The sequence below is a fragment of the Phocoena sinus genome, chromosome 8, assembly GCF_008692025.1.
Source record: "Phocoena sinus isolate mPhoSin1 chromosome 8, mPhoSin1.pri, whole genome shotgun sequence".
NCBI classification, from domain to species: Eukaryota; Metazoa; Chordata; class Mammalia; order Artiodactyla; family Phocoenidae; genus Phocoena; species Phocoena sinus.
In genome coordinates this window covers 40,738,392-40,753,556 of record NC_045770.1, presented here as the reverse complement: position 1 = coordinate 40,753,556, position 15,165 = coordinate 40,738,392, and the positions used below count along the sequence as shown (strand labels likewise).

Below are 15,165 nucleotides of genomic sequence, written 5' to 3'. Positions count from 1 at the left end.
TGCGGAGCACGGGCTCTAGGCACGCCGGCTCAGCAGTTGTGGCGCACGGACTTAGTTGCTCCGCGGCATGTGGGCTCCTCCCAGATCAGGGCTCGAACCCGTGTCCCCTGCGTTGGCAGGCGGATTCCTAACCACTGAGCCACCAGGGAAGCCCCGACTATAGGGTTTTGAATATGATGTGGTCCTTGACCAGCCCAGAATTCATCAACAAGGATGCACTTACCAGGAGAGGTGAGGCTGGTACAAAAATAACTGGAAAATGAAATAGAATCTGACAAGTACCCTAAAAGGAGTAGAAACAAAGGGCAATGGAAACAAAAAAGAAGGAGAGAGTAGTTTTGACTTAGGGGAAGGTAAGGATTCATGGAAGTGGAATTTTAAAATTTATATCATCATAATAACAACATCCACTAGTATTTATGAGGGCTTATTATCACTCAAGAGCTATTCTAAGTGCTTCAAATGTATTTTTATCGAAATTAGTCTCATTTAAGCTTGCCCTTGAAGAAAAGGCATAATTGAGAGAAACAAATGGAGAAGAAAGGGTATTCCTGGTAACAAAAGCAGACTAATGAAAGGTATGACACATCAGGAGGCATTCAGGAAACAGTAACTGTTGTAGTCAGTTTGCGCCAGACTTTGGGATATGTAAGGAGTAAGGGAGATATGGCTCGAAGCAAAAGTTAGTGCCTTAAATATCACAATAACAAACCTAAGGTGTTTTCACTAGGCATTGAGGTTCCATTACAGCAATGACTCTTAATCATCAGAACCCATGAGGAGCTTTCTCAAAGTACACAGGCCCTTGCCCCAGTGCCAGAGACTAAGTAAGTCTCATTTGCAGTTCAGTTTTTCAAAACTCCTGGGCAATCTGGGGAGACATCCCAGTTGAGAACCACTAATCTTCTGGGGACTGCTGTGATTAGATTTTAGCTCTAGGAGGACATAAGCAGCAACGTAGAGGATAATCAGGTGGGACACAGCCTAATCTCGGGGTGCTGAGTTAATACACCCCTGCAATACAAGTGAAGTGTGAGGAGGCCTGATGGGAGGTGACAGTGGGCATGCTCTGCTGAGGTGAACATAGCACAGTGTTAGAACCAGCTGGGTCTGTGCATTGGCCAGATGGGGGGAGGGAATGAGATAACTCTGATATTTAAGCTCAGGCTAAATTGGTTTGTACTGGTTGGTTGGTACTAGTCCTGGCAGAGATGGAAAAAACAGAAAAAGGATCATATTTGAAAGCTCAAATGATGAGTCTGGTTTTGAACATACTGAATTTGAGATGGCCCTGGGCAACCTTAGGTCAAGGGTACCAGACAATCAGAAATGTACATCTAGCCCTCATCCCTGGAAACCCGTCAATCCTGGCAACCTAGGAAAGTTGGTCACCCTACCACCCTTAAAGAAAAGAGCACAGTAACCTTAGAATGATCATTAGATAGCCTTAGATTTAACACTTTTAACTGTTCAAAATCCGTTCTAAGGAGATTTTTCACTATGATCCCACTGAAGGATAGAATAATAATTAACAATAGCTATAATAATGCATTCATTGAGCAATTGCTACATTCTAGGCAATGTGATAAGTTGATGCAACAATGCTGTGAAATTAGTAGTATTATTCCCTAGCAAATGTCTAGTTCCAGTGCCATTTATCTGGACAAAAGTGAAAATCAAGAAACTAACAATTTATTCTATAAATTACAACCAAAGTAATTGGTAAACTTAGAATAGGAAGATACTCCCTTCATACAAATTCCTGTCCTAAACCAATAGCACACATCAGTTTTTATGGTAGAATACTAGAGGCATTCTACTAAAGTCAGGAAGAAGACAAGCCAGCTATCACTGTTATTATTTAATTTTATCCTAGAAGTTTTAGACTCTAAAATAAGAATATTTAAAAGATTAAATAAATAAATATTGGAAGGGTGTCAACATAGCTATTAGTTGCAAATCATGATTGTTTACCCGGAAAAGTTACACAAATCAGATGAAAAACTGCTAGCTCTAATAAAAGACTTTACATATATATCCAGAAGAAGATGTTTTAATAATAGTAACCACTGGAAATTTCTAGTTGAGGGTTATGGTGGAGTTTTATTTTCTTCTTTTTCTTGTGTTACAGATGACATGCTAGGGATTTGATGGGACCCAAAGGAACTATCCTGAGAAATTACTCTTCTCAGCAGTAACTTCCCTTAGTGCTGTTGAGTGCAGGCCTTTGAAGAAAGGGGATATAGGGATTTAGGACAACCAATCTTCGAAGAGAGGGCGGACAGTTTCATTGTCTGGACTGGAGGTAGCCCTTTTATGTTCAAGGACCCCAGAAATAGGGAACTGCTAGACAGGAGCGGCCCTAGGGAGAGAAAGATGGTTAGAGCTTTGGGTACATAAGCTGCTAGACTCCTAAGCCTGCCCTAACTCAGAGGTCCATAATCATTCCAACCCCCTGAAGGAGCTGTGCTGGGGAAGATGAAGCACAGAAGAATTGTATTTAGTGTGATCATATAATTTATTGACAAACTTGGGACATTTTTTGTGACTGGAACAGGACGCGGTAATTACGCTAGGTGTCAGCCGAGATGGTCAAGCAGCATGTGTGCTTTGTGAATGCACATTGGGCCAGTGCCAGGGGCTGGGGTGTGCTCGTCCAGCCTGGCTGCCACTCTGCAGTGGTTGTTCCTTCTCGTGGTTCCAGCTGACCTTGTGGGATCAGGCTCCTGGTGACTTTAAGAATCTCAGCTTTTCTCTCACGGAGACATTGTTTGCTAATTCTTGGGTCCATATTGCAGGGAGGAACTGCATGAGATATATACTCATATATACATGTGAAAGTGCACATATATGTGTGTGTGTGTATATGTATATATATATATACACACACATGTATATATCTGCATTTACATAAGGAGATATACTTAGCTGTATTTTTAAACTTTCATCTGAGAACATATGCCATTTCTATAGTAATAGTACACTGAATTTTCCCAGGGCACACCAGTCTATGGGTAGAAATAAGGCCATCTTCTCATTAATTCCCAGTTTTCTCTGGCTCATTTTCCCACACACCGTGACCTCCTAGCCCCTGAGAGTCAGTAGGAGGTGTTATGTGTTAACAGACTGCGCTATCTGAGCTGCCCCGAGCTGCTGTGTCAGGAGCCAGCATCTCTATTGCAATTCTACTGAGCATAGCGGTTCTCTCTGGGTGCCAAAGCTGGGCAGCATTGGAAACTTAACTGTGGTTACAGTGGGTGCCTGTGGGGAATAAGTGTGCGAGGGAATACTTACTTCTTAACTGTACGATTTGTTGTGCCTTTTGAAAATTTCTCTATACTTATAGCATTCTTTCAGATATAGAAATAAGTAACAAATTTAAATAGCTGTGTAGGAGCCAGCTAGAATGCCTCTCTGGTTTCTTTGTTATATTCTGGTAGAAAAAAACCAAAGCAGGCCTGCTTGTGCCTCAGTGTGTTCCAAAACTGCCCTGTCATTTTACTTCTCAGTCCTTGCTCTCCTCAGGGCCAAGACAAGCATTTAGAAGACATTTACGGGACAGAATCAAATGCCAGCCTTTGGTTAATTCTCTTCCTTCTGATGGTTAAGGCTTTGTGCCACAGTGAGCCAAACTCACTCTGCCTGGCTTTTCAGCCTCAGCCCCTGAAAAAAAGACTCCATTGAGTCACTTAGAAACTCACCAGACATTCCCAAGATGAGTGAACCACCAACAGGGGACCCAACCGAGGGTTAACATGAGTTTGAGGAAAAAGGGTTTTAAAAAAGAAAAGTGCTCTGAGAAACACCAATTATAAATGAAATTGTTTGTACAACCCTATAAAGGGCTCTTCGTATGCTTAGCCAAACTCCTCCTTTCCCAGGCAGGGTAAACTGTGAGGACATGTTTATGTAGTTAGCGTTACGGTTACAGGAGCAGCATGGGGAAGGCTTAGCTCTTTATTACAGGGGAAGCTTTCTGTCCCTGAGAAGCCTCTAAGAAGTAGGGTCGTCTCGGGGGCCCTGAACACATGTAACAATGCCTGGCATGTAGCAAATGCTTAATACATGTTAGCTTTTAAAACTACTGTTGTAGTTGTTTCCATAAATTCAAGTGACTTAGAATGTCAAAAACTAAAATTCATTTTAAAAATCTGGAGTTTAGGTCTCTCAGGAGACCAACAATGACATCTCAAAGCCATGTATCATCGTTTTAGCAATAATTACTCCCTCCAGAATGGCAGGATCTTTCAGAAGATTCTCAGACCTAGTTGTTGGAAAGGAACAATGATTAAGGTAATACCGTGGGCTCTGCTGTCACCTAGTGGAAAATTAGATTATTATAAGCTGTCCTCAGTTATAACCTCATTGCGATCATTGCCAGCTGGCTCCCATTGACTTGCACTATACAGTCCATCACAATTACAAAACACAGACAGAGTTCATGTCTGTGTTGCCACGCTTTTTTTTTTTTTTTAATCCTCCCAAAAAGCAAAGGCTCATGATCTTGTGTGAGCTGCCCAGTCAGAAACCAGTGGCTGTAGAGAGCGTTCTTGGCAACTTCCAGGTCTCCTGGTCACTAGAACTTTGCCAGATGCTGAGGACAGAGGGTCTGGCACATGGTAAGCCTTTGACAAATAACTGCTGGATGAATCTTTGCCACGATCATAACAGACCTAAACAAACAAACAAAATATGCACACAACAAACAATGAAAACTGGAAGCTACTTAATCACGTTCGCTTTAGAGTTTTTAAAGTGTTTTCATATATTATCTTAAGTTAGTCTCAGAAAAACCTACACAATAAAGTATATTTTCCCATTTTAAAGACGAGAAAATTGCTGCTCGGGAAGGATAACACAGGAAGTCAAGTGGAAAAATCTAAGCTGTCTTCTGACTCCAAATTCTGAGTCCTACCCAGATCAGTACAATGCTTTGCAGGATCCTGTGGGTGGCTCATCAGGGGAGATATTAGGAAAGAAGGGAACATTCTGGCTTGTTTTTGAGAGAGGAGAGGGGAACCCTATAGAAGAGAAAGGGCATCCAGGACAGAAGGCAGGACCCAGAGGACCACAGGCTACGAGGTAGGAAAAGACACTCTTTTCCCCCCTTAGGGCTGGAAGATCCCCTGCCCATGGGTTCCTCTGCACTGTTGCTAATCTGGGAATCTCCCCTTTCCACTTCTGCAAATTTCCATGGGCAGATCCCTTCCAGCTTTAAAAATCAAAAATAAAAATCTCCCTTCACCCAACTGTCACTATGATGCTACAGTTTTGCTCTCATTGTCTTCAAAATAGGGTTATCGGAATTGTAGACTCAGCAATTTCACTCCCAATACACCCAAGCATGATTTTGACACCAATCCCACTGCCTTCCCCCTGGAAGCTGCTGTTGACCAGGTCACCAAGGACCACCTACTTGCCAAATCCAGTGGACTTTGCAGATGTCTGCTTTACTCCTCGGGGCATTCACACTGCTGGCCATGGCCTCCATGCTGAAATTCTGTCCTTCCACAGCTCCTGAGACATGGCACCCCTGGGTTCTCCCTTCATGTGTGCCACTTCTTAGTCTCCTTCATTGTGATACTCTTATTCTCCAAGCTCCCCCCAGAAAAACTCAAAGGAGTACCACCTGACACTTAATTCCATGTCTTAGCCTAAACCTCTCCCCTGAGTCCCTGTCTCATTGGATCTCTTGGAGACACTGTAAATGCACTGAATCCAAATCGTGCCCATCACCTTCTCTCCACCTGCTTCCCAAGCCAGGGAAGGAAAAGTTATCAACAGAAAAGTGTAATAGTAAAACAAAATTAGTGGAAGACCCCTGGGCTTAAAGGGAAAATAATGTCATCTTGTTGGGGAGAGAACTTCACCTAAAGACTTAAAAAATTTGTTTCACCTTTCTCTTTTGCAAAAGTCTCAAGCTTATAGGAAAATTAGAACAATAAATTCCCATATATCCTTCACTAAGATTCCCCAATTGCTAATACTTTGTCACATTTGCTTTATCTCTCTCCATACATAACTGTATGTATATATATTATAATTTTATTGATGAATCATTTGAGAGCAAGTTGCAGACATCACAACCATCTATTCCTAAATACTTTAGCATCTATCTTTTGAGAAGAGAGACATTCTTTTACATGGAGCAATGATCATTTAGAAAATGTAATGATGATATAACACTATTATGTAATAGGCAGTTCATAAAAATTTTTAGCAGTTGTCCCAATAATGTCCTTTATAACAATGTGGTTTTTTTTCCCTAATTGTTCACCCAATAGTGAACTGTGGCTTGTATTTCATTGTCATAGCTCTTTAATGTCCTTTAATCTGCAATTTTTTCCCCAGCTTTTCTTTGTCTCTTCTGACATTGGTATTTTTGAAAAGCATAAACCACTTGCTTTATGGCTTATTCTTTTTTTTTTTTTTTTTTTTTTTTTTCGGTACACGGGCCTCTCACTGTTGTGGCCTCTCCTGTTGCAGAGCACAGGCTTCGGACGCGCAGGCTCAGCGGCCATGGCTCACGAGCCCAGCTGCTGCGCGGCATGTGGGATCTTCCCGGACCGGGGCACGAACCCGTATCCCCTGCATCAGCAGGCGGACTCTCAACCACTGCGGCACCAGGGAAGCCCTACGGCTTATTCTTGAATTTGGGTTTGCCTGATAATTTTCTCATGATTAAATTCTGGTTATACACTTTTGGAGGAATGTTACATAAGTGATGTTGTGACCTTGGTGCATCTTATCAGGAAACGTGTGATACCAGTTTATCCCATCGATGATTACTTTGCTACAGTGTTGCCTACTGTAAAAGTAATTTTTTCCTCTTATAGTTAATAATCGGTGAGGAGAAATTTTCAGAATGTGTGAATATGCTCATCCCTAACAGACTTCCACCTAATCATTTTAGCATTCCTTGATAATTCTTATCTAAGCCAAATATTGGTATCATAGTTTAAAAATGTGATTTTCTATTATTCCTTCTACATTTATTAGTTGACGTTCAACTATAAAGAACAGCCTTCCTGCCATCCTTATTATTTGTTTCTTTTTCTTTTTTTAGTATCATTAAGGACTCATGGATTCTTGGTTGGTTTTTTTTCCCCAATGTGTTATAATCCATTACTATCATTATTCTTTATTATTATTATTTTGCTCAAATTGTCAGTGATTTGGCTGGTAGAAATCCATCCACGCTTCTTCCTCTGTCTCTTTTACATGCCCCATTTTTTGTACATTTTTTAATTGAAGTATAGTTGATTTACAGTGTTGTATTGCAGGTGTACAGTGAAGTGATTAGTATATATATACTGAATATATATATATTATATATATATATATTCTTCTTCAGATTCTCTTCCATGTAGATTATTACAAGATACTAAATATAGTTCCCTGTGCTATACAGTAGGTCCTTATTATTTATCTATTTTATATATAGTATTATGTATCTATTAATCCCAAACTCCTAATTTATTCCTCCTCCACCTTTCCCTCTGGTAAACCATAAGATTACTTTCTATGTCTGTGACTCTGTTTCTGTTTTGTAAATAAGTTCATTTGTATCATTTTTTAAAATTCTACGTAAGTGGTATCATATGATATTTGTCTTTTTCTGTCTGACTTACTTCACTCAGTATGACAATCTCTAGGTCCATCCATGCTGCTGCGAATGGCATTATTTTGCTCTTTTTTATGGCTGAGTAATATTCCATTGTATATATACACCACAACTTCTTTATCCATTCATCTGTCTTTGGACGCTTAGGTTGCTTCCATGTCTTGGCTATTGTAAATAGTGCTGCTATGAACACTGGGGTGCATGTATCTTTTCAAATTAGAGTTTTTCTCTTTTCCTGATATTTTCTAAGGAGTGGGATTGCTGGATCATATGGTAATGCTATTTTTAGTTTTTTAAGGAACCTCCATACTGTTCTCCACAGTCAAGTCCCATATTTTTTTAAAGATTTTCTGCACACAAAATGTTCTAGTCTTATCTTGTACTTTTGTGTGTGTGTGTGTGTGGTACATGGGACTCTCACTGTTGTGGCCTCTCCCATTGCGGAGCACAGGCTCCAGACGCGCAGGCTCAGCGGCCATGGCTCATGGGCCCAGCCACTCGGCGGCATGTGGGATCTTCCCGGACCGGGGCATGAACCCGTGTCCCCTGCATCGGCAAGCGGACTCTCAACCACTGTGTCACCAGGGAAGCCCTTATCTTGTACTTTTGACTCAGCTATTTTTAATGGGGAATGATATTTAATCACCAAGAGCTACATGCTAGTGCTACATCTGTTCATTGCTATTGGGGTAGCATTACTTCTAGGTTTCTTCAGCAAACTGACCTGGGAAATATATACACATATACAGATTATTTTTTAATTTTTTAAAATTATGATTTTATACTGATATCTCTAATTTTAAGCAAATAGCATAGGTTCTTCCTTATTTCTCCCCATTCCATAAATTGTACTTCCTTTTCCCCACATGGAAAACCTGGCCCTCCAGAAGCATCACTATATTTACTCATTTGCTCAGTCCTAAAATGCACACAAAATAGTTTCAGAATTGCTACACCCATATCACTACAAAAACAGTATATGTTTGCATTTCTGTTTTTCTTTTGACTGAGGGTATATATCTAAGTACTGTGTTCCAAATGACTTGGGCTCATTCTCTTTTTTCCCCTTCTGTGTAGTTCTGTCATCCATTTGATATACTGTTAACTTAATTTGTTTCTGTTTTTATTTAATTCAATTTTTATTCAGTTCCTCTCCACAACCTTTTTGTGAAGAGGAACTGGACTTCCCTGGTGGTGCAGTGATTGAGAACCCTCCTGCTGATGCAGGGGACACGGATTCGAACCCTGGTCCGGGAGGATCCCACATGTCGCGGAGCAGCTGGGCCCGTGCGCCACAGCTGCTGAGCCTGCGCATCTGGGGCCTTGCTCCGCAACAGGAGAGGCCGCGATAGTGAGAGGCCCGCGCACCGCGATGAAGAGTGGCCCCCGCTCGCCGCAACTAGAGAAAGCCCTTGCACGGAAACGAAAACCCAACACAGCATAAATAAATAAATAAATAGATAGATAGATAGATTTAAAAGAAAAACAAACTTTTTGATTTAATTTTTTTATAAACTTTCTTTTATAAACTATAATAAATTATAAAAAATTAATTAATTTATTTTTACAGCTGTGTTGGGTCTTCATTGCTGCACACGGGCCTTTTCTAGTTGCAGTGAGTGGGGGCCACTCTTTGTTGCAGTGCACGGGCCTCTCATCGCGGTGGCCTCTCTTCGTTGCAGAGCACGGGCTCCAGGTGTGCAGGCCTCAGTAGTTGTGGCTCACGGACTCAGCAGTTGTGGCACGCGGGCTTAGTTGCTCCGCGGCATGTGGGATCCTTCCAGACCGGGGCTCGAACCCGTGTCTCCTGCACTGGCAGGCAGATTCCCAACCACTGCACCACCAGGGAAGCCCAAGATTTAATTTTTAAGTATGCAAAATACTAACATGCTTCCAAAAGTTAAAACTGTATACAAAAAAATAGTATACTCAGAGAAGTGTCATTCTATCTCCTGTCCTTTCTACCCCACTCTAGGTAAACATTTCTCTTAGTTTGTGGTTTATCTTTCCTAAGTTTCTTTTTTGCAATAAATGAAGTTACGTGTGTATATTTTTTTCTCTTCTTTCGCACAGAACACGCAACATACTCAATATATTCTTTTCTGCCTGTGGAATTTGTACAAAGTACAAGTTGAAGCTTCTACTTTTTCTTAAGGGTAGGAAGGCGAGATCAATGGTTTTCATGTCAAGGAAAAAACCTTAATGGTACTTTCTTAAATGGAAAAAAATTGTCTAGACCTATGGTTCTCACAGTATGATTCTTGGAGCAGCTTCATGGGAACACCTGGGAACTTATTAGATGTACAGGTTCCCCAGCTGCATTGCATACCTACTGAATCAGAAACTCTAGGGTTGGGCCCTCCAGATAATTCTGTTGTGTGCTAAAGTTTGAGAACCAATGGTCTAGGAATAGCCTAGGAAAGAGGAAGTTGAGAAAATAACATTTACCTTTCGTTGAGTGCTCGCTTGGTACCAAGCACAGTTATAAGCATCTTACATATGTATATTCCTCATATAACCCTCATGATAGCCCCAGTCAGTAGAGCTGTTGGTTATTCCAAGTTACAGATGGGGAAACTGTGGTACAGATTTGAAACCTGGGCAGAATGGCTTTAAAACCCATAAGCTTAACCATTATTCTATGCTGCTTCTCAGCTTAGCATCAGATAAAATGAGAACTAAAATTCTCTCCATAGCAGAGCAGTAGACTGGCTGCCTGGAGGACAGTTAACAAGTGTCTCTGGTACTGAGAGAGTTGGAGAAATGTTTGGCTAGAGGGAGGTGAAAGGAGTCCAGGAAATGATGGCAGGCAGGGCTTTCTGAAGGAGCTGAGATTGTCACACGTGAGATAATCACTGTGGTGGGGACAGCAGAGGGTCTTTAAAGTCAGTGCCTTCTACCAGTTGATTTCCAATTGTTTCCCATCTTGTGTTTTGCTGCATCCCCACACCCTCACCCCCTGTCACTCAGGAGGAGTCTAGTGCATGTAACATCCATGGTTGGCACTGCTTTAGACGGAAGGCAGGGGGAGCGGGGTCCAGGCATGCGGAAAGCAGTGTGGAAAAGGCCAGCAGCTGTGGGAGACCAGGGAGTAAACAGGGATAATGAATTCACTGGGAGCAGGGACTTAGCATCCAGGTTCTCCCAAAGGGTATTTAGTTAAGCCACAAGACTCACCAACGGTACAATGAGACAAATATCATGTATAGGAAGTAAAAGAAATATCACCCCCTTTCCAAACCTGAGGATTGGTGGGAAGAGGCAGAAGTAGCGAGCGAGAGGAGAACAAGACGTGTGCGTCCCAGTAGACCTCATTTGGGTCTGGACTGGGGGCGACTCATCAGGTCAGTTGGAGCATTACCGCCCTTTCTCATTCAGGTCTTTGGGACAGGTCTCACATCTAGTGGTGTGGTCACAGAGGGAGGCCGTGAGATTTAACTCTCCTGAGACCTTTCAGTTCCCATATCGAACAGACGCTGAGTGGAAAGCCACTGGGTCCGCCATCAGGTCAGCCATGGCAGGTCACAATAGACGTCAGGAGTAGACTGTCAAGCCCACAGGCTAGAGAGAGAATGTGGCAAAGACTCGGGTCCGCCGGAGGACAGGAGGCACTTTGCAAGAGGCACTTCCCTGGAGACTGCGAGAGGGAGAGGACGCACAGCTTGAGGACCTCAACTGTTGCCCCTGCCTCACATCCTATACCGCCCCACCTGTTTTGGAACTGAAACAGAAGTAAGGGAGGACAGTCTGAAAAGCTGAGCATTTTGCTGGTGATTCTGAGCATTGCCTGATGGAGAATTGTTTACAATATTGGTTTGAAAGGAGTTTTAAAATATTGGAAATTTAGTTAATGCTCCCCCTGGCTAACAGTTGGGGGTTTCTAAGGACAAGATAGAAACTCTGGACAGTACGAAACATTTGCCTTCTTTTCTGTATACTTAGCATGAGTTAAGTTTTGTGTGATTGTTTAATTCCCACCTCCCTCACTAAACTGTAAGCCCCTGTGGGCAGGGACTGTTTCACCCCCTTGCTCTAGCCCTGGTGAATGAGGGCAGGAACCTGTCTACATTCATCTCTGGTATCTCCAGCACCTGGAACCCTTCCTGATACATAGTAGGCACTAAATAAATATTTTGGATGTTAAATTTTGCCCATAACTATTGTTTCAGTGATATAATTAGAAAGAAATGAGAGAAAGAAGGGAAAGGGACACAGGTTCGTGGTTCCCTGGGCTATGTGGGTGACAAGCAGAGACAGTGAGAATTCCACAACATGAACGCACATTTTTTCAGCATCGCTATTTCATACATTTTTCAGGCATGTAGGACTTAATGAAACTAATACTTTGTGTGTGTGTAGTGCTTTAAAGCTTACAAAGGACAGTTAATATACATACCATATGATTCTTTCAGCAGTCCTATAAGATAGATAGGGTATTTTCATGTTTATTTTACAGATGAGCTAAGGTTCAAAGACATTAATCAACTGACCTGAGGTTTAATGCCTAGAATGGGCAGAGCTGGGGTTAGAACCCAGGTGTCCTGGCTCGCTCCCAGTGCCTCAGGCCACCCAGCAGTGGCCGGGACAGAAGTTTGGGGGACTGGCCAGGAGACTCACTGAGGGAGGCGCTAGCACATTATTCCTTCTAAGGTGCTTTACCAGCATTTAAAGCCCCCTGGAGAGGAGAGAAGAAGTGACACCAATGAGGACAACGTTTCAGTTAAGGCGTGCCAGGTCTTGCATCAGCATCATGGCCATCCAAGAATGGTTGCTAGGGACGTAATGTTTGTGTTCCCCGGGCCCCCGCCCGCCAAATTCATATCCTGGAGCCCTAATCCCCAATGTAATGATATTTGGAGGTGGGGCCTTAGGGAGATGATGAGGTCATGAGGGTGGAGCCCTCAGGAGAGGGATTATTAGTACTCTTAGAAGAAGAGACCCGAAAGAGTTCATCTGTCTCTCCATGTGAGGACACAGCAAGAAGACAGCCATCTGCAAACCAGGAAGAGAGCTCTCACCAGAATCTGACTGCACTGGTACCCTGATCTCAGACTTCCAGCCTCTGGAACTGTAAGAAATAAATTTCTGTTGTTTAAGCCACCCTATGCTTGGCATTTGGTTAAAGCAACTTGAACTAAGTCCGTGGTCAACAAGGGGCTCTTCCAGGGCAATGGGAGCAGTGGGACGGGGTTAGAAGTCTCTTCTCCAGCCTATGTATGAGGAAGAAATGTGGCAATTTCTTTGTGTACCCAGAGTTGTGCCATGAAGATGCGGTTCCAGTTTCTTGCCTGGGCTGCCACTTTCAAGAGAGACTGCAAGCCCTTGCTTTGCAGTAGGGCAGGTGACTGCCTGAATAAGGGGGCCATGAGGATGGAGGCCTTTCCCTACTTCATCAGTGAATCTGCATTGGTAGCGCTCTCACCAGCCTGAAGCTGAGAACCGAAGTGGGTATCAGGTCCTGCCCAATCTTGGTACTACCTGCATTGTCCTCACAGTGGCAGTGTAGCCTTAATTAGCGGATGCTTCTCACCTGGCCACGTGGAAAAGAGCACTGTCCTGGCACTGCTTAGCTAGGACGCAGCATACAGCCTGCATCCTTTGAAAAGAAACACTAGCAGTTCTGCCATATAGTGCGATTAAGACTCCAGCCATTCATTCACTCATTCATTCACTTATTCATTTATTCCGTTTTTTGTTTTTTTTTTTCCCATGTAGCTGCCATGCACTGAAAGGCTGCTATTTGAAGGGGACTGCAAGAGGTGCTGGGGATACAGAGACTTAAAAAAAATTTTTTTACATCGTGCTCCAAGACCTCCAGGAGCTTAATACTGAGTGAGAGATTTGAAAATGGCGAATACCCTGTAACGGTGGTGAGGGCTTAATATGGTAATGGTGGGAGTGAAGTGCGTAATGCAGGACAGAATCCTTCAGGCCTCTTTTTAAATATGGCTTTTGCAGGGGTGCCTTCCCAGGCCCCCAGACCAGGTTACGTAACCCTGGTCACTGGTGTGTCAGAGCCTGTACTTGTCCTGTTGTAACACTCAGCACATTGCAGTGTTATTCCTTGTTTGTCTATCTTTCCTGATAGATGGAACCAGCTTCTCAAAGACAGGGACCATCTCTGTCTTGTTTCTCACTACATCCCCAGCACGTATCCCAAAGTATGTTCATATTCACAGTAGGTGCTCAATAAATGCTTATTGAATGAAGACTAACCCAAGCACAATTGTTCTATGATACTCAAGTGCAAGAAACATTACCTCTTTATATTTCTAAATCAAATCAAATATCAACTTACCAAGATTCACAGCAAGTCCAGTATTAGTTTATTATTTTTAAAAATTCTTTCTACCTCCTACAGTTCATAGCAAAATCCCAGGGTTAAGAGAGTTATACAGTTGAGGGAAGTGGAGGTAAAGGGCCTTTTGTGCTGTACAGTGAAGCTCTGGTCTTTTGCAACCTGTTGGGCTCGCTGCTCTGGGAGGATTACACTATACCCCTCACCCCTATTATTCTGACCCCTGCCAGCAGGACTCCCTTCTAAATCCTGTCCCTCTCCAACACTGCCTACAATTGGTGCACAGGTACAAGGTGAGGCCCAGAACACACACCCCCTCTACCCTTCCCAGTGCCTGAGAAGTCTTCTCAAGGGCGGGACCACTCCCCACTTTCCCTCCCCTCCCCACTTAGATAATCATCCTTGCTGTGGTCTTGGGATGGGGAGAGAAAAATACTTTCCAAATTAATGCTGATGAATTTACAGCTTCAAAAAGACAAGATACCAGTTAACAGCTCTCCCTGTTACCAAATGAACGAATGTGTATTTTTGTGGAGCAGTCTTTTATAAAGACATTCCATAGTTCTGTCTTCAGGTAACTGTGCTTCTGTAAGTCAACAAGTACCCATTACTTCTGGGCTAGTAATTTCTTTTGATACCAGAAAAGAATACCTACTTCCTGGTGAGGATTAATGGAGATAATGTCTTTGAATGCACTTTGGGAACCAAAAGTACTATACAAATGTAGAACAGTGTTGGTATTAACTAAGATTTCTGCATTTTACAGCTAAAGGAGAGATGGCATGACAAGTGAACTTTCTGGGGTCCTTTCCAATTCTCCCATGATAGCTTTTTTGCTAAAAACTGTCCTTCAGTGATCCATTATTCTAGAACACTTGGTATTCCCTAAAGAAAAAAAACCAAACAAACAAAACTATGCTTCAGTATTTACTTCTTTTTCTTTCTTTCTTACTGGCTCTTAATTCTCACTCAAGATTCTGAGGTACTTCAGCTAAAACCACTTGTGAGGGAAGTAGACAAAGGGATTTTTTGGGCCCCTTTTAATTTTAATATTTCATGATTTATCAAAATGCCTATATGCTAACGATAGCAAAAGCCTGATCTGTCATTCATTCATTCCTACATTTTTTTTTTTTTTCTTAACCACAGAAATATCATTTTTGACCTGGCTAAGCACAGAGTTCCATCTGAGTCACATATTCAGGTTTAATGTACACTTTGGCATTGTGTATAGAGAAGGACG

General features: G+C 42.5%; 1 protein-coding gene across 2 annotated transcripts in view; it reads left to right on the top strand.

Moving 5' to 3' along the window:
* DEUP1 (deuterosome assembly protein 1) overlaps positions 1-15,165 on the top strand; it is a 233,610-nt gene that overhangs the window by 13,470 nt on the left and 204,975 nt on the right. The gene's annotated exons all lie outside the window — the stretch shown is intronic.